Here is a 27,349-nt window from a genome sequence, read left to right on the forward strand (position 1 = left end):
ACCACTGAACATGCTTAACACCTATAAGGTCTGAGCCATGCTTTAAGAAAAGGAAAATTTGACAATAATAATCCCAACTATTGCACTTCTGCTCAAAATAATTCCACCTTTGCGTATTCTAGAAATAATCCCACCTTATACCCCAATCTTTCCAAAATGAGCCTTTTAATGGTTTGTGAAATTGGTAACCATTTTTAGAAGGTAATATAACACGTGTTACCTTCTAATTGATTTTTCATTTATATTTTTCTTAAATAAAGCAATTAAAAAATTAAATAAATTAATAACCCTTCTTGCTTCTTCCTCCTTCTCCTGCAGGAGTTAATCCCTCACCGAAGCATCGCCTGCCGACCAATCAGACTCAACCACTTGCCCGGCGAAAAAGCCAGACCCAACTACTCGCCGGAACACCCAGACACAACCACCATCTTCCCCGATTCCCTCTCCTTCCCTAATTCCCTTCCTTTCCCCGATTCTAATCGTACCACCATTATCACCACCGCCACCACCATTCCTCCATAACAGGCAGAACCACCACCAACCAGTTTACCACCATCGTGACTTAAGCTAGCCCGACTAGCCCCTTGAAAAAAGTTGTTATTGATGGTGGATTAGGATGGATCGAAAAAACACCCATCACAAGCTCGAAATTGTTGAAATTAGGAGGCGAACAACTATAAGTAATTAATGGTGGATTGGAGCAATTGGTGATTAGTAATGGTTGAATTAATGTTGCTGCCTTGCTGGATTGTGGGGAGCTGGGCAATTCGTAGGTTGTTACTGATGCGAGGTGGTTTCATGGCGACTTGATTGTTGATTACAAGTGGCGAATTGGTGATTGCGAAAGCTGCGATGCTTTGATAATCACATGACGGTGCAAGTTATTAAAAAGGGTGTTGCGGTTGACGTTTAAGCCGGTGGTGATGGTGGTTGTTTGGTGTTGCAGGTTGTGCAATGAGAGTAAGATGAGTGGGGTTAGTGGCAAGTGGGTTGTGATTTGGGCAAGTTTAGGAGGTCAATGGTGGATGATAAAAAGCTAGGGGTAGGGAGAGTGATTAGGGGTGAGCATAGGACGGGTACCCGTACCAATAGTACTAACAGTTGAGTACTCGATAACCAAAATCCCTAAAAGTGATATCCATAACCTAAACCGATAAGTTCGGGTACCTGGATTTTCGAATCGGTTATCGAATACCCAATAAGATATCCAATAATGATAATTAAACTTAATTATGTAGTTATTATGATATAATTTACCATTAATCAACAACAATATCATATGATTTTGACCAAATTATTAATAATATTACTTATCATTGATATTATAAAGTAATTATGAAGTAAAGTAAGAGTTTTGATTTTTAAAAAATAGATTTAAATGGGAAAAAAAAACAAAAAAAATTCTTATCAGATCGGATCGGGTAACCATTAATTTTAAAATGATACCCAATAACCATATATTCTTATCGGATCGGAACAGGTACCCAAATCGTTATAGTTATCGGATTGGGTACCCTAATTTTCAGAACGGTTACGGAACGATTTTTTCGGGTTTTCGGTTGTTCGGGTAGTTTTGCTCAGCCCTAAGTGTGATTGGGGTAGCCATAGTACACTTTGAAGCTGGGAAGGGGAGCTAGGAAGGTGGGAAGATGGTCGGTTTGGTGGTGATGGATGGTCATGGTGGTTGAGGTGGAAGACGATGGATTAATGGAGGTTGGATGGTGTTTGGCGTTTGATTAGTTGAAGATCAAAGGGGTGTAGGAGGGAAAAAGAGGGAAAAAAAGAAATTAAAAAAAGGTTAACCTTTTCTCCAGGTTACTTGTATCTTTTACAAAAAAAAAGGTTACCTTACCTGTAAAAAGGACCATTTTGGGAAAATGGGGGTACAATGTGAGATTATTTTTGAAATATGCGAATGTAGGATTATTTTGAGCAGAAGTGCAAAAAGTGAGATTATTCTTTTCAATTTTTTCTTAAGAAAATAGCATCATACTAAGCACATGATCCACAACATCATCCACAACAAATAAGAAAAAAATCATAAAGGAGGTATAGAAGACGAAGTAAAACTATCTTGGTGACATCACTAATTATTTTGAAACAAGCATTGGCATCATACTACATACATGATTCACAAACTAACAATTAAGCATGAGTTTACGTTCCTCATAAGTATCAAGGTCCTCACTAGATTAGCATTTTCACAAAAAAAAAAAAAACACATAGCTGAAACATTACAACAAAACAATAGTTATCTATTGGTCTGATCTGATTAAGAAAAACATAATGACTTTCCAGCATGATCATTTTAGTTTTGGCCAATTGGCTAAGTCTCATGAAAGCAACCAACTCTTGCAGTATCATTACTATAAACCCGCATATAATATCCAATGAACATCCCTCATCTACCAATTAAGGCAGATAATCATCGAACAGAATACTGTAGGATGAATAATCAATACTATTATACTAATCCAAAATTCACTTTAAGAAAATGGAGGAAATAGATCTTATAAGATAAGCAAGAAACTAACCTATATAGCTTTTACAGAATAATAATCATACAATAGTGTCTCACCAGATGCAGTAGTATAAGTGATATGAACAGCTTGTGTCCCATGTATGTTCAAAAGTATTGGTGAAGTAACTATGTTCATAGATGTTGCATGCGTTTATCCTATTCTATGAAGTAGGAGACATTTTATTCTTACCATACCGTGGAACCAGAGACTAGTACATGCAGATCAGTAGGTCCCTCATTCTCCACGATCATGTCTTCTTTGGAAGGGTAGTACTCAGGCTTTCATCTTAGAAACCTTCAACAGATGAGTTAAAACCATCACTAAAGCATTAAGAAAATAAGCAGCACTGTGAGGATACAAGACCCCCAATCGTTAATTAAAGTCCATGCCAAATTAGGTACTCAAATCTGTTCTTAAAGAAGAAAACAAGTCCGGAGAAGATAGCTGCGGAAGTTCAACCAAAAGACATGGTGATGCATGCAGAAATTAAATGTGGTTGTTTAGGCAGAATATTACATAGCTAGTCATCTAAGATCAAGTCAGCTTACAATTCAATTCAGCAGAAAAGATGAATGAAAATTGAAAACCATTGAAATGACGAGGAACCAGAATTCCCAATAAAAAACTGAGAACAACTCAAAATTTCCTTATGATTTTATGAAAGTGATGTTTTGTAAGCTTCCAATTTGTTGGATGATATGCATTGAGAAAATGAGTGGACAGAGATTTTTAAGGAGGCTTTATAATAGTATTCAGGTCCTAAACGTACAATTTCTTGATGCTCAAGACAAAATAGAAAGAGATTTATAGTATATGCTTCACTTGAATAAAAGCACACAGAATACCCTTACAATGTTGCAGTAAACCTTCATTAAATTGTATTCATGTTATGTAAAAAAAGATGTCTGAAATAAGAGACATAGCCGATAGAAAAGCAAGTCATTTGATACACTGCAGAACAGATACATATGATCAAGCAGTAAATAGAAGAAAAAATATGAAATACTTGATTTGACTGCCTTGGGAAGAGAGTCACGAATCTCATGCTATTGCAAACCTTCAAAATCAGTTCTGTATTTCAAACACTAGTGAGCAACCATTTGATCTTGTAAGCTTACAGAAAGCCTATTCCCCAGTGCAAAAGTGGAAGCAGCATGTACTGTAAGAAACAGATGTAATACAAGGAAAGTCATACAAAGGATATGCAGAACGTCGTGCATAGTCATGAAATGTCTAGTTTGGCTAGTCCCACAAACCACTAAGTTAGTCATATTTCCTATCATGTATGCACTCAATCCATGATTGAAGAGCATATAAAAAAAAAACATCAAAGACCATCTCCCACGTATTCACAGGGAAGCAACCACCACTTGCGAGTTTATTGACATTAATTAATCGTATAATCAGACATAAAAGAACCAAACAATAGGAGTTTCATATAATAAACTGCGTACAATAACCAAGCAAATAAAATCAAGTAAGCATTGAGCATACAATTGGCTAATTCCTAGAATCTTAGATGAAAACGTCTTACATACCTATTAGATACATTATGCATACAGTGATAAATTATATTCTAAATATGAGACTGGATATATTTATGAAACAACACACCCTACCGAGTAAATTAGTAAGTTAAGCTTCAAATTCCACCTCTAATACTAAAAATGCAGCACAAAACAAATTACACTATATACATCAACATTGTAAGTTCTCTATCACACCTCTGCAATCCAAGCTGGAGGAGGGAAGCACAAACCAGGTGAAGAGTCAAACAAAATATTAAGTCCCAAATCAATATTACACTCTCAGTCTCAACCATCAAATTTTGCCATGATAAATTTTGCCACCATCAAATTATGTCAACTCAAACAAGAAACTAAGTTAAACCCAAATGTAATTCTAAAGGTCAGCAGGTCGCGTTTGAAATAAGCCAAATAACCATTTATCATGATCCCTAAAAAAAAGGAAAAACATTGTTAAATTTGATTATAAAAATTAAAAGTAAGAAGAACAACTAAAGCTTTTGTGTTATATTGCTGGTGTCAACATTACTGAGTGCCAGCCTTTAATAAGGAGAAAGGAGGATAAGGGTCATAAAAAGAGAATTTGTTAATGACAAGGTTTTACAAAGAATTTTAAATTCTCTTAATTTAGGGCAATATCTAGGCAATTTTCATTGTAGGGAATTGAAGCAAATATAAATCCAAATTCTTCAATTTCCTAGGCAAATGAACTGATCTAAATCTGAAATTTGAAATGAATTTCTTAATGCCAAACAGACCTTACTGAGATTGCAATCAGCTCTGTTTTCTCCTATCCTCCCTAATTAATCGATGAATAAAGCTTCCATACTTATATAGTTCCAATCCTACAAATTTTACCCAGCAAAAACTACAGCAAATATGAGCTAAAACAAACAAACCCAAACAAAAACAAGAATTGCAACAGTAAATATATAAATCCACTTATCAAAACATATTTCACCAGAAATCACCCAGAAAAAGATGAGATGAATCAAAACCCAGAAAAATTAAACCCTTAAAAACAAAATTGTGAGGAGAGAGACTAAACTAACTTGTGCAAATAAAACCAAAAATCCAGAAAATTCAAAGAACAAGAACCCTAACTTGTGCAAATATAATTAGGATAATAAACCAAGCAAAACTCACTATTACCTGCGATTTGGTTGATGTTTCAGCTGAATCAGATTCAAGCTTCAAAAACTCTTGTTACAAGCTTTGCTGAATCTGACTGCTTCTCTTCCTTGTCTTGTTTGCTTTTGGAGTTGATTGACTGAAGTTGGAGTTCATTGACTGAAGCTTCAGTTAACCCCGTCAATAGACTGTCATTGCTCCATTCGTAATGTTTGTTTTCATTTCGTTTTCTTAATCTTTTTTAATTAAAAAAAAAAAAAAAAAAATCATTATTTTTACAAAAGTGCATGGGATGTTTACATAACATATTCCTTTATGTAGGAATTCCCAGAAGTGATTGGTCTATAAATCTCTTAACCAAAATAAACTGAACAACCCATATAATACTCTCAGACTGAAATTATGGCTTTGCTACCTTGCTGAAGCAAGTTAGATTGTCCAAGCCTTGGCCTTTGCTTGTATGTAGTGATCACTGGTCGATTGCACACCAGAACTATTGTTTAGCATGAACAGAACCTGAGCAGCGTACTGAAGTTTCTGCCTTAATAAATTAATAAATAAATACAGATTCTGTAGCAAAAAATCAATCTTCATTTTCTGGAACTGCCAATGTTCATAGTCCATTCCTACGTACCAGACCTTATTCAGAGGTCCCAGTCTGGATTTCTAAGGTCTATGGTCCTGTCTCTCATGACGTCTTTTAAGTGTTGCACACACGTATTGGCAATCAAAACCTTCAGAGATGGGTAGATATTACACTGTTACAGCTGATTAGCCACAAGCCCACAATTAATCCTGAGAACTAAAAATCAAGCACAGCTCTCAAAAGCAGCCTTCTAATTTTCCATGCAACAGCAAGTTTACTCGAGTAATAAATATATAGATAGAAAAGTCATATGATGAAACTATATACAATGTACAACCTTACTGAGCTTCAACAACTCTTGATGAGCTAATCTGAAACAACATATCTGTCTCATGTCTTAAATGCAACACATGACAGTGCAAAAATATTAACACACAATGTAAAGGGTAGTACTTTTTTGAAAAAGCCATCAATGAGCAAGCAAAATTACCTAGTATATTCAATCCTGTTCTAGGTGAATTGGGCAAAATTACTCAGCATAATTGCACACGGTAATCTGCATGTGCTGATCTTCATCTGGTGCATACTGCCTGATAAAAGCCCTTCTCCACCAAATCTCGAATGCCTTTTGAATATTGGGACAATCGTCTCCTTTGGTAAGAAATCTATCAAACCAATTCATCAATATGCTCTGCTGCTGTGATATAGGCAGAGTAAGAATAGTTTGGCTAAGACCATCTTCAACAACTTTCTTGTCAACAAACCTACTAGCTCTCTTCATCCATCCAAAGTCCTCATATAGAGGTTCTAACCAAGTGGAAAGAAGAGAATAACGTGTCTCCTTAGGCACCAAAATATGCCCCCTTCCAATGGCAATACATAGCTGTGCTGTAACTCTACTAATTTCATGCCTGTACATAGTCGGGATCTTTGAATGGAGTGTAGCAAGTTCCTTTTGATCTGCCCACAATTTTACAAACTCATCCCCCATCTTCTTCTCGATTAGGATTTCAACAATCCACTGCATATTGTCTGCTTCACGGGCTATCTCAGCCATTATAGCCCCCCGGTCCTGCCTACTTTCATCCATGCATGTAGCTTCAGACAAGCAAAGGATAAGAGCACTGAGACACCTATGGTAAAGACTATAGAGGGTATCTCTGGAAACATCAATTTTGGGACCATAGTTGCTGTAATCTACAGCAACTTCCTTAAGCAACCGAGAAATAAGAGACTTCATTTCTCTACGAGCTTTGTCATCCTTTGCCTGAAGGACACCAGTAAGCATTTTCATAAACATGTCATCAGCTTTTACAAATTTGGATGGCTCAGTTGATACTCTCTGCAGCACATCTTCACTCACTGAGTCTTGAATGTGAAGCTGATTAAGACATGAAATTATTTTCTCCTCTTCGTCTTCAGACCATGGAACAGCCTCCAAATAATCTAAGCATGACAAAATCCCAGCTTCAAATAAAATGGCTGCAGATACCTGAAAAATAGGTCAACATCCCAACTTATTAACTAGGGCATAACAACAACTACGAGTTTAAAGAAGTAGCCATAGTTTCAAAGATGTTTGCTTTTTGATTCCCACTGAAACAAATATACAAAATGAAGTCCATAACCACAACTTTGAGAGAATCAGAATTCGGAAAGAAGTAGCCATAGTTTCAAAGATGTTTGCTTTTTGATTCCCACTGAAAAAAATATAGAATATGAATTTCATAGACACAACTTTGAGAAGAATCAGGATTCAGAAATGATCTCGGTACAACCAAACCAATGTAATAGTTCTTTGATCAATTCTTCTAGTTGTATTTGATAGTTATTGTTGAAGTCTTGGACTGTCATTGGCCTTTACAGTGTTTGTACCCTCAGGAAAGCCAATGTACATATAAAATTCTCCTTGTAAGTAATAGTGCAGCTCTAACTCTTTCTCTCAGAAAATAAATCAGATTATCCTTAATTTTAACATAGGCGTCAACCTTTGCCAGATATAAAAACATGACCAAAAAAAAGTATGGCCTTCCTTCCAAAATTATTTATCAGCATTCCAAATTTGTTTTGCACGGACTCAGATGCAATTACTCCAGATTAAACTAGCAGTATGTAACAAGCTCCAATTTTCGAATATCTTTCATTTTTGCCTTAACTGAATGTATCCAAGATTAAAATCCAAGGTATTAGGGCCATTAGGGGGATAAAGAGCTTTAATGAAGGTACTTATACAGACCAAAGATACATTATACGAAGTACATAATTATATGAGTAAATCATAGGATTACAAATACTAGCCTGACCAAACAAATTGACAAACAAATTTCCCCCAATTTAGGATAAAACAACAATTAGATAAACCAAAAAAAAATTAATAATAATAATAAATAAAATAAAAAATAAAATAAAAAATTATCGAAAGGGAAAGATGAGAAGAAGATAGACCTTAAGCAAGCTCAAGATTCTGGAAACATCTTCACCCATCAATTTCTTCTTCAAATCATCAGAATACATCAAAACAAGTGTTTCAACATAAATTTCAACATCATCACAATCACAAATCTCAACAGAATGAGTAATACCTCCATCTCTCAATTTCTCAGCAAAAAACCTACTTTTTTCTGCCAAAACTTTTCTATGAACATCCATTGAAATCTTGAAACCATCTCTTCCGCTTACAGTAAGCGTTACATCCCCATCTCCAAAACCCCCAAATTATTACTACTACAATTATTGCTATCCGCAAAATTAGGGTTTTTCGACAAAACCCTGGCTAATTTGTCGCGCAATTTTCTGCGATGATTGTCGCTTGATTGTTTGGATTCTCGGAGCTGTTCTTCCGACATCATTTCGAAAAGGGTAGGTCGGGAAAATGCAGGGGGAGGAGAGAGAGAAAGGGTTTTAGAAGGGGAAGAAGGGGAATTTTTGGATTTATTAGTAATGCAGGAAAGAGAAATTGATGGGTCTGAAATAAAGCCTTGTTTAATCATGATTGAAACTTCTCTTGAAGACGCCATTAAAGGAAGGAGAGAGAAAGCTCGAAAGTATTGGTGGGTAGTTAATGAGGAGAATCCAAGGAAGAAGAAAAAAAAGTTGAAGATTATTAATTTATGAAGAAAGTTTTAGATCTGTGACTCTTCAATCTTTAATTTCTGTGTGTAATGGCATAGCAAATAGGCAATTCACCTGTGACTGACACTGACATTGAAAGTGGACAGAGTACAGACTAGAGTGAGCAGTGAGATGGCCCCTGTTTTTTACCCTTTTTTTTTTTTTTTTTTTTTCACCGAATGTCACTAACTACTCCCTCCGTTTTTTTTACTAGTATGTATCCATGTTAATGCACGGGTTGTAACTAATGATAGAATTATATGTAACTTTAGGCGAACAAAAGTAGTTGACATCAAATTAAACCCCCTAAGCCAAATAATAATAATAATAATAATAATAATTTTTTGTCAAAAAAATAATAATAATAATAATAAGGGGATTTTTCTGTGTGGATGGCCACACAGTGTGACATGGGTACTTAAGTTACTCGGTCAGGGGTTACTCAAGTTACTCCTGACCAAATAACCCCTAATCGAACCCCTAACTGAGTAACTCGAGTAACCCCTCAAGTAGCCCCTAACCAAGTAACTCGAGTAACCCCCTGACTAAGTAACCCCAACCCTAGAGTCCCAAACTGAGTAATCCCTTAAGTAACCCCTGACCGAGTAACCCTCAAGTAACCCCTAACTGAGTAACCCTTAAGTAACCCCTCAAGTAATCTCTAACAAAGTAACTCAAGTAATCCCTGACGAATAACTCGACTAACCCTTGACCGAGTAACCCTCAAGTAACCCCTGATTGATCTTGCTGTCTGGCTTTGTTGGTTGCTTTTTTTCTAGCTGGAAAAGCCCTCCCCTTCTTAAGTTTCATGTGTCGAAGAACCAGCGTTTATTGAAGAAGCTATAGAGTCGATTACAAAAAGTACTAGTTTGAAAGGCTCGTTGGAATTGATCCGCTACGGGATTTACATTATACGCAACAGAAGCACCTGAATTACTAAACAGAATAGTAGGGAGTGGGTTTGGTTTGAACATAGGCTCAAACATGATTTGAAGGGTCCTAGCTATGCCATGCAGAAAAAAGAAAGAAAAAGACCAGATAGATCCTATCCCCTATATCGAACACTCATTCCTATCTGCATTCCTACTTTTATTATCACTTCCGGTACTGGCGGGGGCAATTACCATGTTATTAACCGATCGAAACTTTAATACAACCTTTTTTGATCCCGCTGGGGGGGGGAGACCCCATATCTTGCTCCTATTAAGCTCAGTCTTAGTAGAAGTGGGTAGCGGGACTGGGTGGACGGTCTATCCGCCTTTAAGTGGTATTACCAGCCATTCTGGAGGAGCTGTTGATTTAGCAATTTTTAGTCTTCATCTATCTGGTGTTTCATCCATTTTAGGTTCTATCAATTTTATAACAACTATCTTCAACATGCGTGGACCTATCCAAACGCAAGCATGCACGAGTCAAAGGAGGCAATTAAGAATGAAAGACATGCAAACCAGAAAGGGAGGAGCCGGCTATAGAATCCGCAGAAGAGACTTATGTAGTGTGCGCTAACTGAAAAGGGAGGGGATGCGCCTCGCGTATAGGCTCGCTGCTTTGAAACCTGTGCCAGCGATACGATAGACCGACCAAGGGAATCCCGGGTAAGATGGTTATATAAGATGTTGTATAGGCGGTCTCGACTGAGTTCCGGGTGAGGAGAGTTGCCTACATACCTTCCGTGAAGAAGGATCAAGTCGAGTGTAGGTCGATCCACTAGGGGTATTGGGGTCGCAACGGATCCGTCTGGTTCGAACTGACATAGGTGAATCGGACCTACACCTACCTTACGCCAACAAGGGATCGCTTTGGTTACGCAGTTCGGTTAGCGGGCAGGACGCCTTCCTACATCTGCGTTCATTAAATTCGACAAATCATTCGGGGGATGATTTACCACCTGTTCGGGAAACATAGCATGTCACAAGAGCGAGGCGAGCAAGAAGCACCTACTGCGAGAGGGGCGCCTCGCGAGCCGGGCTTATAGAGATGAGGCCTTTTGGCGAAGCCAAGTCAATTTTGGGTCGTGCCGGAGGAAATGGGATTCGAACCCATGATACAATCTTCTTGTATGTCGCTAAGTAGACCCACTCTACCGAAGGTAGAACTTTTCCTGCCAAAAACAAGAGACTGACTTCTCATCCTAGGAGTTCGCAGGTATGATAGAGTCCCCTCTCTGTCTGTCTCTCCGAGTTTATACTACTCTCACGTTCGAGTGTTTGCTCGTCGTTTAGGCCGGTGAGTGAGATTTCTGCTCATTGCAGTCACCTCCGGGGTTCTTCGCACCTGGATAGTACCAAGACCCTTGTGCCCCGGCCTTTGATCAGAAAAAGATGCCCGCTCGAAGCCCGTCCTATGACCCAAAACAAAAAATGAGCCTTGCGACGAGACGCGGACATTCTCCATGCTGCGGTTCCCTCCGGTCCGTTCCCGGGTTGGGGTGAAAACGTTCTTTCTTACTCTAGATATTATCTAGTGAAACCCGGGAATCCTCCCTTTTTAAGAGTCAGGAGTCCTCTCTCGCCAGTCTCGGTCAATTACATAGACCTAGGGAATCGCGCAGATGGATCAATCACGCGGTTCCGCAGTGTCCTCCAACTTGCTGCCCGCTCCCCTTCACCCTCTTTGCTGGACGGGAAGATGCGAATTGTGAAAGCCTTCCCACCATGCGAACTTCTACGGTCTACCCTCTTTCTCGATATCCCAATTCTAGCGTTCGTTAGCAGAAGTAGAGATAGGGGGAATTTCTCTTTTTCTGTGAAAATGACAGAAGCCACTATAAAGGGAAGAAGAACCTAGTTCTTCAATCATATCTGCACAAAATTCTTCTTTTCGGAAAAAATATGATGCGAGGACCCGATCTACCAACTATCTGAAATGTTGGCAAACGGGGTCTATAGTAGTGACCAACACTATCTTTTCCTGATCATCATGGCTTTTTCCCTTTGTCCCTCTTTTATGGGCAGGTAAGGGGACGACTGGATTCGGTGAACGCTCCCGAAACCTCAACCTCATCCGGGTGGAGTGGCTCCTGGATTGAAAAGTGGTTAAATCCGGGGGACACTTCCTCGGCCCCGGGCGATGGTCAACAACCGCAGGGTGAGGCCCTTGACCGAGTAACTCGAGTAACCACTGACCGAGTAAATAACCCCTGACCGAGTAACTCAAGTAACATCTGACCGAGTAACTTAAGTAACCCCTGACCGAGTAACTCGAGTTACCTCTGACCGAAAAACCCCTCAAGTAATCCCTGACCGAGTAACCCCTCAAGTAATCCATAATCGAGTAACTCAGATAACCCCTGACCAAGTAAATCGAGTAACCCCTCAAGTAACCCTATACCGAGTAACTAACCCCTCAAATAAAACTTGCCACATATAAAAATTTGTCTAATAAGAAATTTTTCTAGTGTATAGATTTCAAGAAACATCTAATAGAGTCTTGAAATCTACGCATATGATCATATAAAGCAACCATAGATTGGAGACATATGATCATATGCATATTGCATATACTATATTGATTTGGTACATTGTATATCATAAGACATAAGCATAGAAACAAATAGTATTTCCTACTCTGTTGATCCAAGTGCTGAAGTGCAAAAGTACTTACTGATAATATAAACTCAATCTTAGTTAAAATAAATAAATATTATAAGCATAGATAAACAAACAATATTTCCTACTCTATTGATCCAAGTGCAAGTGTACTTTTCTTTAACAAATATAAGCAGAATCTTAGTTAGAATGAATAAAACAAAAGGACAATTAGCATTCTAAACACATAACAAATCAGCCACTTTAAATACGAGTTTTACTTTTTAAATTACTAATAAGAATGTAGGAAGCCATAATTATTACATTTACATGAATAAGTATCAACTATGAATAAATCTATCATACAATAATAATGACCCCCCCCCCCAAAAAAAAAAAAAAAAAAAAATATAAATGTTAGTTGGTTTGACCACAATGACTTTTGCTTATATTGCTGACATGCCTTTTGTAGTTGTCATGCTTCCCGAGCAGTCATAACTAAAACAAAACAATCACAAACTAATAGAGTACAAATTAACAAATTAAAATTCGATTACATATGCACTACGACATACTTGGTATCGACATTAATATATGATTAACAAAAGTTGTTTGATAAAGCACATACATGTATTGTATTGCATGCTGAATTAGCATGTGCATAATATTAGTCTAATACCTTGCTTACTTGCTATACACTAAATGGAATAAAAACGAAGAAAAAATAAGTATTTGACTAAAACGACCAACACACATTAAACACAAAATTATAGATCCAAAACAACAGATGTCCCATGTTTATAATGATTATGTAATCTCAAAATCCTCAATATGCTTTTTGTACAATACTCAATCTTCCCCTAATGAAGCGATTTATATGTAATCTAGCAAGACTTAACTTATAGTTACAACCCTAGGTAGTACTCGTAGTATTGTAACTCATGTGTCTCTCAAACTTTCACATCCAATATCTCATGAAAGAGAACAAAACCACCATATATACTTTTCACAAAAATACTACAAACCCATTGTAGACACCCATTTGTGTCTCTCAAAAACCAAACCCAGTGATGAATACCTTTCACGTCGAATCATAATCGAATGAGGTGAAAGTGTGGAAAGTCTAGTGTTGCGGATAGTTTTAACTTCTTTTCTCTTCTCTCTGTTTTTGAAAACCTATTTTAAGAAAATAGTCAATCCAGTTTGGTTGGTCCATGATATGGGTCCAATAGTAGTATAGTTGGATAGGGCTTGAAAAGAGCTTTCCAACGATATATTATAAGCCCAATTCTGATGAATAATGAGGAAGTTATGGCCAAATTACTAAACTGGGCCTGGTTTGAGCCTTATATGCGGCCCAATGATCTAGGGGAGGGCCTAATATGGATTTATCATTCCTAATGTAATTAGGAATGGTGTTAGTCTTCTAGATTCTTCTAGAAAGTTCTTTTCATTCCTAATTCAATTAGCATTGATAAATTAACTTTTTTTTGACTTTTTTAGAGTTTTAATCAGAATAAAAGAATTTGTTGAGGAAAATACGATTTTATCCTCCTGTACGGTCAATTTCTATCTGATTTTAGAAAACGCGTCAATAATTTAGTTAGCGCCAAACGCCAGCATTAGCGCCTGACGCTAAGCTTGGCGCCTGACGCTAGCGTTAGCGCCTGACGCTAGCGTTAGCGCCTGACGCTAGCGTTAGCGCCTGACGCTAGCGTTAGCGCCTGGCGCTAACCTCGTTTTGCGCGTCAGAACTCTGTTTTGATTTTCTATCTTTTTGGCCGATTTTCTCTGTAAATAGCCTTCTAAAAACTCCGTTTTCATTCATCAATATTCACGAATTTTCACCAACTCTCATCAAGAAATTCTTGATTCTCTCTCTCTTTCTAAGCCTAGCTTTTTACCAACACAATTCCTCATACATTAGCACTAGACACCTCTAGCCTTATTCGAAGTTGCCTTCGCCCTAGACGTGAAAGTTTTAATTTCTGAGGGTTTGGTCCCAAATCTCTCTTTCAATTATTTAATTTAATTGTTTTGTTTTTACTATTTTCCTTGAAGTTACTAACGTGTGTATTTTGTTATTAGAAAGAGGTACGAGGCATCCAAGTAAGTACTTTAATGATTTTTATTGTTGTTATGATGTAGGAATCATGCTTAGGTTGTTATTATGATTCTGATGAGTGTCATTTATGGCACTCATAGGGTAGTCTTTTAGGGTTATTTCTTTCCCTTTTTCATGCTTTCTTCTCTTATTTTTGGTCCTTTTTTCCTTTAGTTTCCCTTTCTCCTTTTTTTCGTTATGGTTCTCGTGTTTTTCTCGTGTTTTCCTTTTATTTGGCTCTTTTTCCCTTTTATTTCCTTTCTTTGTTTGCCTGTGTAGGTATTTAGAGAATTGAATCACCTTTGCAAAGGAATCAAGTTGGGACCTTAATGACCAAGTAAGGAAGAAGCATTTGGCTAGAGAGGGCTTAGAGAGGCCTTGGAGAGGTCTCCAAGGTATTTCCAGCAGGCCGCGGGCGCGGGTCAATGGAGCCGCGGGCGCGGGCTCAAGAGCAAATTACAAGATTTTGGCAGGAGCTTCCCGCGGTTGCCCCACAGGCTCTCCGCGGGCGCGGGAAATCTGGAGAGGGCGCTCAATCTCAGAGAGACCGCGGCCCCCTGATTGAGTTTTGGAAGCAGGGGATTAGTCGCGGGCGCGACATCTTTGGCCGCGGGCGCGGGTGTTGCCCAGAAAGCCCGCGGAGGGTTCCGTAGCCATTTCTCCGCGGCCGCGGATTCATCGAGAGAGGCCGCGGGAATTGCCGGTTTCTTCTTTACTTATAAATAGAATTGTAATTCCTTTTTGAAAAGAACTTTTTTTTGATAATATTTTCATTAGCTTAGTTTTAGAGAGAGAATTTAGAGAGAAGTTAGAGAGAAGTTCTTGGTTTTGGATTTGTAACTCAACATTTGATCAATCAAGTTTGGATTTCTTCATTTCCAATCATCAATATTAGTGAGAATCTCTTCCTTCTTTCATCCCTTACTTACTTGCTATTTGATTTATGCTTGTTGCTTGTTTTCCTTTGGATTTGAATTTGATATTGTTGAATATTTTGATTTCTCTTAGATTTTGATATACAATGATGATTAATGCAATTTCTAGTTATTTGTTCTTGAATTTCACCATGATTAGTGAGTAGATTAGTTGCTAGGGAAAGGGGGAAGCATGTTTGATTAATGAAATTGCTAGTTGATGCTCTTTGATTGATTGATTTGTTGCAATTAAATTGGTAGACATAGTTTTGCATGTGATTGATTAGACTAGGAGTGAACAACCTATAAGATTAATCTAGATTGCATTGCAACTCTTAATGACATGAACAATTGATTTGAAAGTTTCTCTAATTGATTGGGTTTTCTTATGATTCTTCTTGATTTGCCTTTCATAGTGACACCTAGATTGGCCTATAGGAGATAGCATTTGAATTCTCTTGATTGCTACTATTGTTTGTCCATTGCAATACTTGAATTAATTGATTCAGCTCTAAACTAGCATTATCATTGAACTTGCATGTGGAACCCATATCCCTAATGTTTAGACCTTTGTTTTACTTGATTAGACTTGTTTTAGTTTACCATAGTGCCAACCATAATCTCAACTCCATCTTCGAGGTAGCTTGACTTAGACTCTAGTTTTCATCATTGCATTCCCTAGGGATCGACCCTTAACTTGCCTTATATTCATATAAGGTTGGTTAGGTGTTTACAAATTTAGTTTGACTTGGGGGAAGGGTAGATAACGACATACATTTTCCTCTCGTCAAAATGGTGCCGTTGCCGAGGAACTGCTATTGGTGTTTAGCTTTTGTTGTTGAGTCTACTTCATTTTAATTGAAAAAAATACACAAAAAGATTTTATTTCATTAGGCTACACTAGTAGCCGTGCTACTAATATTTTCTTTGAAGTTTTGCATGCATAGAGCTCGTGATCGATCCATTGTGCCTTTTGACCCGAAAATCGAAAGGACTCTCTCAAGGAGAAGAATAGCTAATTGATCCTTGGGGTATAGTTATTCAAGTGAAGAAGAGATTGAAGAAGAGCAAGGCATGGGAGAAAATCCGAGAGTGGCCTTGAAGGAGCTAGGAATACCCGGTGCTTATAGGTTTGAGAGCGGTATAGCTCCGCCTACAACACCGGCAAATGATTTCGAAATTCGGCCGGCCATGATCACCTTAATTGAGAGGAGGCAATATAGTGGGGCTAAGAATGAGAGCCCGTTGAACCATCTTAAAGAATTTGAAAAATATTGCAACACCATCAAAGTCAACGGAGTTTCTCAAGAGTTCATACGCCTCAAGTTGTTCCCTTTCTCTCTCATAGGAAGATCCTTAGAGTGGCTAGATAAAGAAGTGAAGCCCAACTCCTTGAGAACATGGGATGATGTTACAAAGGCCTTCTTGTCCCGCTTCTACCCTCAAAAGAAGACGGCGGAGGCAAGAGCCTTGATTCAAGGGTTCAAGAAAAGGCCAAATGAAAGCCTTTACGAAGCATGGGAGAGATACAAAGAGTATCAAAGGGAGTGCCCTCACCACGGAATCCCAACATATCAAGTGGTCCAAATCTTCTATGGCGGTTTAAGTCCCCAAGGCAAGTCATGCCTTGATGGGGGGGCCGGGGGTCCTATCATGAATAAGACCGAAGAAGAAGTGGTGGACATTATTGAGGACGTGGTGACGTACTATAGAGATTGGCAATATGGGGAGAGAGACTCTTCAAGCAAGCAATCTTCATTGTACTCGGTGGGTCATCTAAATGCGATCAACAACCTTTCCTCCCAAATGACAAACTTGGGAAAGGAGATGACCGCAATCAAAGCCAAGTTGGAGAGCGCTTCTTCTTCTTCCCAAGCTTCAAATCTTCCCTCCCAATTTAAGGGGAGAGGTACTCTTTATAACTCTCAACCCCCTCCCTCTTCACATAATATGCCTATGGGTTGTTTATTTTGTGATGCATGTGGATTGTATGATCATGACTCTAGTAATTGTCCTAATGAATGTGTTGACGAGTTTGATAACAATGAGAGTGAGCATGTGAATTATGTGTCAAATAATAATGCTCAAAGGTTTGATAATCAAAGAGGACAATGGAATAGGAATTACCAAAACCAAGGCAATTTTGACAACTATAACCAAGGTGGTGGTTATAGAAACCAAGGGAACCAAGGTTCTTGTGGTAGCTATAATAACCAAGGTTATAGTGGCCAAAATCAAAGCCAAAATTATGGTAATCAAAACCAAGGTTATGGAAATCACAACCAAGGTAGTGGTAACCATAATCAAGGTGGTGGTAACCATAATCAAGGTTATGGTCAAAATCAAAATAGGGGTACTTGGAACAATCAAGGGAGGGGCAATTTTTAAAATAATGCTCAAAGAGGTCCCCCACCCGAATTTGTTCCAAGGACTCAAGGAGAACATTCCTATTCACAACCTTCTTCACCAAGGACCAATTTGGAAGAAATAATTGAGAATCAAACCAAGTTGTTGAACACATACATGACCGTTAGTGATAAAAAGTTCAATGAAATGATGACCCACAATAAAATGCTTGAAAACCAAATTTCTCAACTTGTTGATGCTTTGAAAGATCATGCAAGCCCTTCTTCTTTACCTTCCCAAGGTCTTGATCCCAAGAAACACGTGAATGCTATTGTTACAAGGAGTGGTAAGGTTCTTGAGGAGAGATTGCCTAGGAAGGGTGAAGATAAGGAGATTCATAGGGAAGCCTTGGTTGAGAATGAGGGAATAGGGCATCATTGGATGAGGTTGTGGTTGAGACACCTAGAGAGGTGAGAGTAGAGAAAGAAATTGTGAAACCCAAGCTCCCTTACCCACAAAAATTCATGAGACACAAATTGGATGAACAATTTGGGAGATTCATTGATATGCTAAAACAACTTCATCTTTCTCTACCTTTTACCGATGTGATCAACCAAATGCCAAATTATGCCAAATTCCTCAAGGACATTTTGAGTGGGAAAAGAACTTGTGAGGTTGTGGAGACTATCAATTTGACCGAAAATTGTAGTGCTATCATCATGAACAAAATACCACCCAAATTGAAAGACCCTGGAAACTTCTCCATCCCTTGTGCCATTAACAAGATGCAAATTGATAATGCCTTATGTGACTTGGGAGCTAGTGTGAGCATAATTCCATATTCGGTTTATCAAAGACTTGAGCTAGGGGAACTCTTACCTTCTAACATTACCTTGCAATTAGCCGATAGGTCAATCAAGTTTCCAAAAGGTAAGGTAGAAGATGTTCCATTGAGGGTTGGGAAGTTTGTGTTCCCGGTGGATTTTATTGTACTTGAAATGGATGAAGATGCTACCATTCCAATCATTTTAGGTAGACCCTTTCTTGCTACCTCGGGCGCTATGATTAATGTGAGGAGTGCAAAGATTTCCCTTAAAGTAGGAGATGAGCTCATTGAATTTTATTTGAATGAAAGCATGAAGTATCCATCTTCTTCTCTAGAAAATTGCATGATGATTGATTCACTTGATCATGTTGTGTCTTCCATGCATGAGAACTTGCTCACCTCTAACGATGCTCTTGAGAATGTTTTGTTGAACAAGGACAAAGTAGGTACACCATGCAAGAAAATGGCATTCTATGAGGAATTTCTTAATGGAAGCATGGAGGAAGTGGATGAGCAAATGTGCTTGAAAATCTCAAGCCAAGAAGCTTTGCAAGCGGCCACATCAAAGGAAGGTAATGGTGTGTCTATGGTAGAGCTCAAACCTCTACCATCACACCTTAGGTATGAGTTCTTGGGCCCTCATTCCACTTACCCCGTGATAGTTAGTGCATCCTTGAGCGTGAGCCAAGCTCAAGCGTTATGTGGGGTTTTGAGAAAGCACCAAGGTGCTTTGGGATACACAATTGATGATCTTAAAGGTATAAGCCCCGCCTTGTGCCAACACCACATAACACTTGAGGAAGGCGCCCTTCCTTCTATTGAAAGACAAAGAAAACTACATCCCCAAATGGGAGAGGTAGTAAAGAAAGAGATCACCAAGCTATTGGATGCGGGAATCATATTCCCCATCTCTAGCTCAAGGTGGGTCTCCCCCGTGCATGTCGTTCCAAAGAAGGGGGGCATGACCGTGGTTGAGAATGAGAAGGGTGAGCTCATTCCAACTAGGACGGTCACGGGTTGGCGGATGTGTATAGACTATAGATGTCTAAACACATCCACCAAGAAGGATCACTTCCCTCTTCCATTTATTGATCAAATGCTTGAAAGACTAACAAGGCACAAGTTTTATTGTTTCCTCGATGGATATTCGGGATTCTTCCAAATCCCCATCCACCCCGATGATCAAGAGAAAACTACCTTCACATGTCCTTATGGGATCTTTGCCTATCGAAGAATGCCCTTTGGGTTATGAAATGCACCCGCTACATTCCAAAGGTGCATGATGAGTATTTTCGGGGACATGTTGGAGGAGGAAATGGAGGTCTTCATGGATGACTTTTCGGTGGGGGGTGTTTCATTTGAGGAGTGCCTTGTGAACCTTGAGAAGTGTTTGGAAAGATGTTTTAAGGTCAATCTTGTTTTGAATTTGGAGAAATGCCACTTCATGGTGGAGGAGGGTATAGTGCTTGGGCACAAGATTTCAAATAGAGGCATTGAGATGGATAAGCAAATATAGAAGTGATTGAGAAACTTCCACCTCCGGTGAATGTTAAGGGTGTGAGATCGTTCCTTGGTCATGCGGGTTTTTATAGGAGATTCATCAAGGATTTTTCACTTATTGCTAAGCCCCTAAATGACCTTCTTCAAAAGGATGTTGAGTTCATTTTTGATGACAAATGCTTGAAGGCATTTGATAGATTGAAGAAGGCCCTAATCTCCACTCCTATTGTTCAAGCCCCAAGGTGGGATCTTCCTTTTGAATTGATGTGTGATGCGAGTGTTTTGGGAAAACGTGTAGAAAAGAAGCTTCATGTGATTTATTATATATCCAAGACACTCAATGGGGCTCAAAAGAACTACACAACAACGGAAAAGGAATTTTTAGCAATTGTGCACTCTTTTGAGAAATTCCGTTGTTACTTGTTGGGTTCCAGGACCATAGTTTTCACGGATCACGTGGCCCTCAAGTATCTCTTTGCCAAGAAAGAGTCCAAGCCTAGGTTGATTTGATGGGTTCTTGAATTGCAAACTTTTGAGATTGAGATTAGGGACAAGAAGGGTGCGGAGAATGTTGTGGCGGACCATCTTTCTCGCCTTGAGGGTGATCACATTCATGATGATGGTTCACCAATTGAGGACAGAATGCTTGATGACTTCTTATATGCCATAGAGGTGAAGGAACTCCCATGGTATGCCGACTTGGTGAATTTTCTAGCATGTGGGGAGTTTCCACCCTCTTTCTCAAATAACCAAAGGAAGAAAATCAAAAGGGAGGCAAGACATTACTTGTGGGATGATCCCATCCTATAAAAACGAGGGGTTGATGGCTTACTTAGGCGTTGTGTTCCAAATGAAGAGGTTCCTAGTGTTTTAAGGATGTGCCACTCGGACCCTAGTGGTGGGCATATGGATGTTTCCAAGACCGCTACCAAGGTTCTTCAATGTGGTTTGTGGTGGCCGCATCTCTTCAAGGACTCATGGGGCTTTGTGAAGTCATGTGACCGATGTCAAAGGGTTGGGAATATCTCCAAGAGGAATGAGATGCCTCAACAGCCCATTCTTGAGTTAGAGGTGTTCGATGTTTGGGGGATTGACTTCATGGGACCATTCCCATCTTCATATGGTAATCAATTCATACTTGTGGCTGTGGACTATGTTTCTAAATGGGTTGAGGCCATTGCCTCCCCTACTAATGACCACAAAGTAGTGTTGAAGTTGTTTAACAAAATTATCTTCCCAAGGTTTGGCGTGCCTAAGGCTGTGATAAGCGATAACAGATCTCATTTTGTTCACAACGCCTTCCAAAAGATGTTGAGGAAACATGGAGTGCATCAACGGTTCGGCCTTCCATATCATCCTCAATCGAGTGGCCAAGTCGAGGTCTCCAATCGTCAAATAAAGCTCATTTTTGAGAAGACGGTTGCAAGGAATAGAAAGGATTGGTCGGACAAGTTCGATGATGCTCTTTGGGCTTATCAGACGGCTTTCAAGACGCCTATTGGTACCACTCCATATCACCTTTTCTATGGCAAATCATGCCATATCCCGGTAGAGCTTGAACATCGTGCCTTGTGGGTCATCAAGAAGATAAATTTTGACTTAGCTAGTGCGGGGGAGAAGAGGTGGTTGGATCTTCATGAGCCAGAGGAACTTCGACTTGATGCTTACGATTGTGCTAGCACCTACAAATCTCGCTCCAAGGAGGTTCATGACAAGTTGATTGAGAAAAAGGAGTTTGGTGTAGGTGACAAAGTCCTCCTCTACAATTCAAGGATGAAGTTGTTCCCCGGAAAGCTCATGTCAAGATGGAGTGGACCATTCTTGGTGAAAGATATTTTTGATAATGGTGTCGTGGAGATTTCTTCTTTGAACTCCTCATCTTCATTTAAGGTTAATGGTCATCGGCTCAAGAAGTACTATGATGGAGTGTTTGTTGGACTTGTTCACAAAATGATTCTTTTTAGGCCACCTTGAGATGGTGGTGCACGTCGAGCTAACGACGTTAACCAAAAGCGCTTACGGGAGGCAACCCGAATTCTCATCTCATTTCACTTTCTTTTCTTTTCTTTTATTTTTCCTTGATTGGTTTTTGATTTTATTTTGATTTGGTTTTGTGTTTGTTTTGTAGGTCGCCTTTTATCATCACTTGTTGGAAAGAATGGGTTTGATGAAGAGTTTAGAGTGCAGGGGAGAGGGCTCCCCGAGGGCTTGGAGAGACCTCGGGGGCCTCTTCACCTTTTTGAAGCATATCATTCCAGGGACTTCCCGCGGTTACCCCGCGGTCTCTCCGCGGGCGCGGGAAGTTTTGGAGAGGCCTCGGAAGATTTGGAGAGGGCGCGACTCTCATATCAAGCAAAAATTGAATTCCATTCCAGGGACTTCCCGCGGTTGCCTCGCGGTCTCTCCGCGGGCGCGAGAGGTTTTCGAGAGTGCGCGTCATGTTTGGAGAGGGCGCGGCCTAAATTCAAGCTCATTTGGAAATCCATTCCAGGGACTTCCCGCGGTTGCCCCGCGGTCTCTCCGCGGGCGCGGGAGGTTTTGGAGAGGGCGCGGAAAATTTGGAGAGGGCGCGGCCCCCGTCAGGTATAAAAATCCCAAAATTTCAAGGAGCTCCCCGCGGTTGCCCTGCGGTCTCTCCGCGGGCGCGGGAGATTTGCCGCGGGCGCGGCAGAATTGGGAGAGGGCGCGGCAATCTGGGTTTGTTATACCCGGGCGCGCCCCTCTTCTCTCTCTTTTCTCTCTTATTTTCTCTTCTTCTCCTTAATTTTCCCCTTTCTCTCTCTACCTCCTCTCAAACCCTAACCCCAAAACATCAATTTCTTACTTATTTCTTCAACTTTTGCCCAAAATTTTCACAATTTCTTCCATATTCCTCCATTTTCAACACTCCTACTCTTCTTTCTCGTGCTTTTTCGGGAAATTTTGGGTCTTTGAAGTGCTTTGAGTTTAATTTGAGTCTCCAATCTTGGTATACTTCTAACCTTTGTAATATTTTTGTCAATTTCAATTGATTTCTTTACATTGGTTTGTTTACCTTGATTTTGAGCATGATTTTTTGTGTTTTATGGTTGATTTATGGGAAATTTGGTATATTTGGGTGATTGTTACTTTTTCTTGTTGATTCATGATTATATTGATGATTGATTGTTGATATTGTTGTTTGTTGTTGGATTTTGGTTGTTGTGATGATTGGAAAAGGTACCTTGTAGTTTGTGGTGGTTTGGTTGGATTTGTAAGGAAGTTTATGAGTAATTTTGGTGATATTTGTTTTGTTTGAGGGAGTTTGTGTTGTTCTTGTGAATTGTGTGAATTTTGTTAAAATGGATTTGATTAGAAGAGTGAAAAGCAGCAAGAAGCGCTCAAACCAATCCCCCGACCAATCTTCTCAAGGCCAATCCTCAAACCCTCAACCCCAACCGCATTCCACAACTCAAGATGATGCTCCTCCTCCTCCTCTTCCCCCTCTCAAGTTTTGGAACCGGTCTAAGCAAACCCCCATCTATAGCAAAATGAAAGACCGGAAGTTTAGACCTTCCCGCCATTACTTTCGTGAGGACATGGCCAAGCTAGGAATTGAAAATGACCTTGACATCCTTCTAAATAACCTAAGCTTGGGTGAGTTTCTAAAGTCTTCCCTTAGACCCTATTTGGAGCCTTCCATTGAGTTTTTCTCCACATTTGAGTTCAATAAAGTGGGGGAAACCGACTTTGTTATTTCCTTCCAACTCTTCAATGTCAAACACACCATAAACCTAGCCGAGTTCAATGTAGCCCTTGGTTTCAACCCCAATGGTGATATCTTCGAGCCCCTTATCTCCCTAGTCCAAACTGAGTATAATGAGGTTTCTTGGTGGAAAACCATAGCCAACAGGATGGAGTTTGATTCGAAGAAGTCCCTTGCTAGCGAGATTATCCATCCGGCCCTTAGGATCCTTCATAGAATTCTTGGGTATTCGGTCTTTAATAAGCAAGATTTGGGGAAGTTATCTCGGGAGGAGATTATGGTATTATGGATGGCTACCAAGCCGGAGTTAGGGTCAAGGATTAATTTTGGTTATATCTTCATGAATTGTTGTAAGGAGATAATGCATGGGGTCAAAACGGGAGAAATTCATTGTGGGGGCATGGTGACACGTCTTGTGTCGTATTTTAAGCAAGAGGGGTTCTTGAAGTCTTGCACTCCGGTTGGAAGGAGTAAAGACGTGTGGATTAGTTTGAAACAAGTTAACACTTTGCGTTTCATAACTAGCACTAGGAGAGCCGGTACTTACTCTTGGCTAGTGAGAAATACACACCATTGCCTACTCCCTAACCTAGCCGCCACCTCCATCCTTCGAGAGGCTAGAAACATTTGGATGGTCCCTAGGGACAATGGGAGGATTGATGATGAGATGGAGGAGGATGATGAGATTGATGAGAATGATGAGGAAGAGGAGGAAGGAGGAGAAGAAGAATCTGATGAAGAGCAACAACAACCGCCACTACAACAACAACATGAGCATTTTCATGATGATGCTCAAAGAAGAAGAAGAGAAAGAAGACAACAACGACAACAACAACAACAAGATTTCCAAGGAGATGCTTATCTTCGAGAGATGGAGGCCATGAGAGTCAATATGGAGCGCATGCAATTGAGCATGCAAGGTATGTACTCGGACCACCAAACTTTGTCTTATCAAACTAGCGCCTTGTATGACGCTAGTGTGTGTAGGGGGGAGGTCACACCTCCGGTCAACTACCCTTATGTGCCGCCCCAACAAGGGTCGGTACCCTCATAGGGTGGTGACAACCTCCCTACGTACCCATTTTGGCCCGGGGTTGAGGACCCCGATGTGCCAAGGCGCGACTTCCCACCTTATGATTATAGGGTCTCGGGGGGAGTGATTATCGGGGTGATCCCGCGTACTACTATGTTCACCCCATCACCCCGAGCCCCTTGTTCAGTGTGAGCCCTATGACCAATTGACCCAATCCCAACTTGACCTATTCAAGGGTCACTATGGATTTCCTCCCGGCTACACCGGAGGTTGGGATACGGGTGATGATGGTGCCGGCCCTAGTGGCCAATAGTCCCCTTATGCATGTTTGTTTCCCTTTTTTGTTCTCCCCCTTCCCTATTTTGCATGTTTGTAGGCATCGCGGTCGATGCCTTCATTTTGTGAGGGGGGAGGGTCAAAAAGGATGTTTTATGTTGGTCTGGGAGAGGCACCTAGGGCTCGGTGGGAAGTCTTTGATAGGGCTTTTGGTGGATTTTTGCTAATGGTCTCGTTGGTTTGTTGCTTGTTGTTGTTTTGTTTCACTTCATGATGTTTTTGGGAGTTTCTTGAGAAAAATAAAATTTTTGATGATGATTGTTTTTCTAGGTTTTTGTATATAGCTTGTGTCTTAGTGTTTTATCGTTTGCTTTTGTTTGGAAGTTACTAACAATTTCATTTTGTATATATAGCCTTTTTCTTTAACTCACCCTGCTCGTAGCCTATGCTTTGGATTGCGGAGCCTTTTGGAGAAGCACGTTCCTACTCCTTGGGTACTTTAGTTTAGCACGGACGCTTGGTGAGGCCTTTCTTATTTTACCTCTTTATTTTCACTTCTATATTTTCTTGGTTGCTTAGATTAGGATTAGATTTAGGGGAAGTTGAACGGTTCGAGGATGTATGAATTTAACACCTAGTGTATTTGGGGTCTTTGGCGATGTGGCCATTAGACCGCTTGTATGTCGATTGGGATAAACGTGTTATGATTGCATCTTTGCCCTTTTCCTCGTTCCCTTTCTTGTCCTTGTATAAGTTTTCCATCTTCTCTTTTCTTTTCTTTCCCTTTCTTTTATTCTTGTTTGTGTGCATAACTTTTTGAGGCTTTATTTTCACTCTTTCTCTTTTTGAAAATTGGACTTGTATGCAATGGACTTTTGCTTTTGAATAATAGTCTTCCTAGGTAATAATGGTATGCACGGTTTGAGATTACGTTTGGTTGATTCTAGGATAAAGCATGCTAAGATAGTTGTCTAGAACTAAGGGGATCATGAAACCGGATTCTACTCGTTTGTGGCATGTTGGTAGTTGCTCCCTATCTTTGATTTGACAACCTTAGTGAGTTTTTGCTACAACCATGTGAGATGTATATTTGTTCAAGCTTTCATCAAATTCTTGCATGAGCGGCATGGATCCTTGATTTTCGCAAACCTAATCTAGAATCTTAGCGTATGATTCCTAAGACCGTGACCGAACTACCTAGGGAGGACAAAGGCAACTTTTCTGGGAGGTATTTTATTTTTCTAGGATAGTCCCTTTATGTTTACTTTTTTTTTTTTTTTGGTTTGGGATACATTTGCCTACTTGTTACCCCTTTGAACCTTTTTCCCTCTTTTCAAGCCGCATAATTAGATATCTTGAGCCTTTTGTTTCGTTCTCCTTCTTTTTGGTTTTTGTGAAGCAAGGGTCAATGTTTGGTGATTGTGGTCTATGAAGTTGGAATTTGGTCCGAATTGGTACACATAATTGAGTTGTTTATATTTGGTAAATAATGGCAAATGCTTATGTAAAAGCCGTCCTTATTAAAAGAGGCAAGGATGTTAATGAATGCATATTTGAAAAAGCCGTCCAAATTGAAAAAAGGCAAGGACTAATGCTTTTAAGGAGTTCAAGAAAATACAAACAAATTTATAAATGAGAAAATGCAAAAAAAAAAAGAAGAAAAACCATAAAAATTCAAGTGTCTTTCTCCTCTCTATGCATTGAGGACAATGTTTCTTTTAGCTTGGGGGGAAAGCGCTTGCGCTTTTTGTTCTAATGATTGTAGATTGTCGCTTTAAATAAGCTTGGGGGTGTTAATACGTTTTTGTTTGGTGATTACTTAAGTTTGGTGTTGAGATTTGGCCGGTCTTTGCTTCACAATTTAGGATAACCACCAAATTTTAAATTTTAGCCTACCTTAACCCTTCTTTCCTTGCGTTACAACCTTTGGGAAGACCTTTGGACCAAGGAGTTGAGTCTTTCATCGGTGGAGGGAATCATAGGTTGTAGACTAAGGAAAGGGGATGCGAAATCAAGATGTCGAGTAGCCCAAAATGTTGATCCATTTCCGGTTCCTTCGCGGAATCTATGAGATGCTCACTAAGGGGAGACATGAGATTAGTAGGGTGAACGCGGTAAGACCGTTTGGGATGAAAGTGGAATGTGATAACTAGTTCCTATGCTTAGCATATTTATGTTTCAATCAACATTAGGTATCTTATAACGTGCATACCATAATTCACT

General features: G+C 39.7%; 1 pseudogene; it reads right to left on the minus strand.

Annotated features, from left to right (window-relative positions):
- Nucleotides 1-6,019: 6,019 nt before the first annotated feature.
- Nucleotides 6,020-9,028, minus strand: LOC110713122 (annotated as a pseudogene).
- Nucleotides 9,029-27,349: the final 18,321 nt, after the last annotated feature.

The sequence above is a fragment of the Chenopodium quinoa genome, unplaced genomic scaffold (assembly GCF_001683475.1).
Source record: "Chenopodium quinoa cultivar QQ74 unplaced genomic scaffold, ASM168347v1, whole genome shotgun sequence".
Classification (NCBI taxonomy): domain Eukaryota; kingdom Viridiplantae; phylum Streptophyta; class Magnoliopsida; order Caryophyllales; family Amaranthaceae; genus Chenopodium; species Chenopodium quinoa.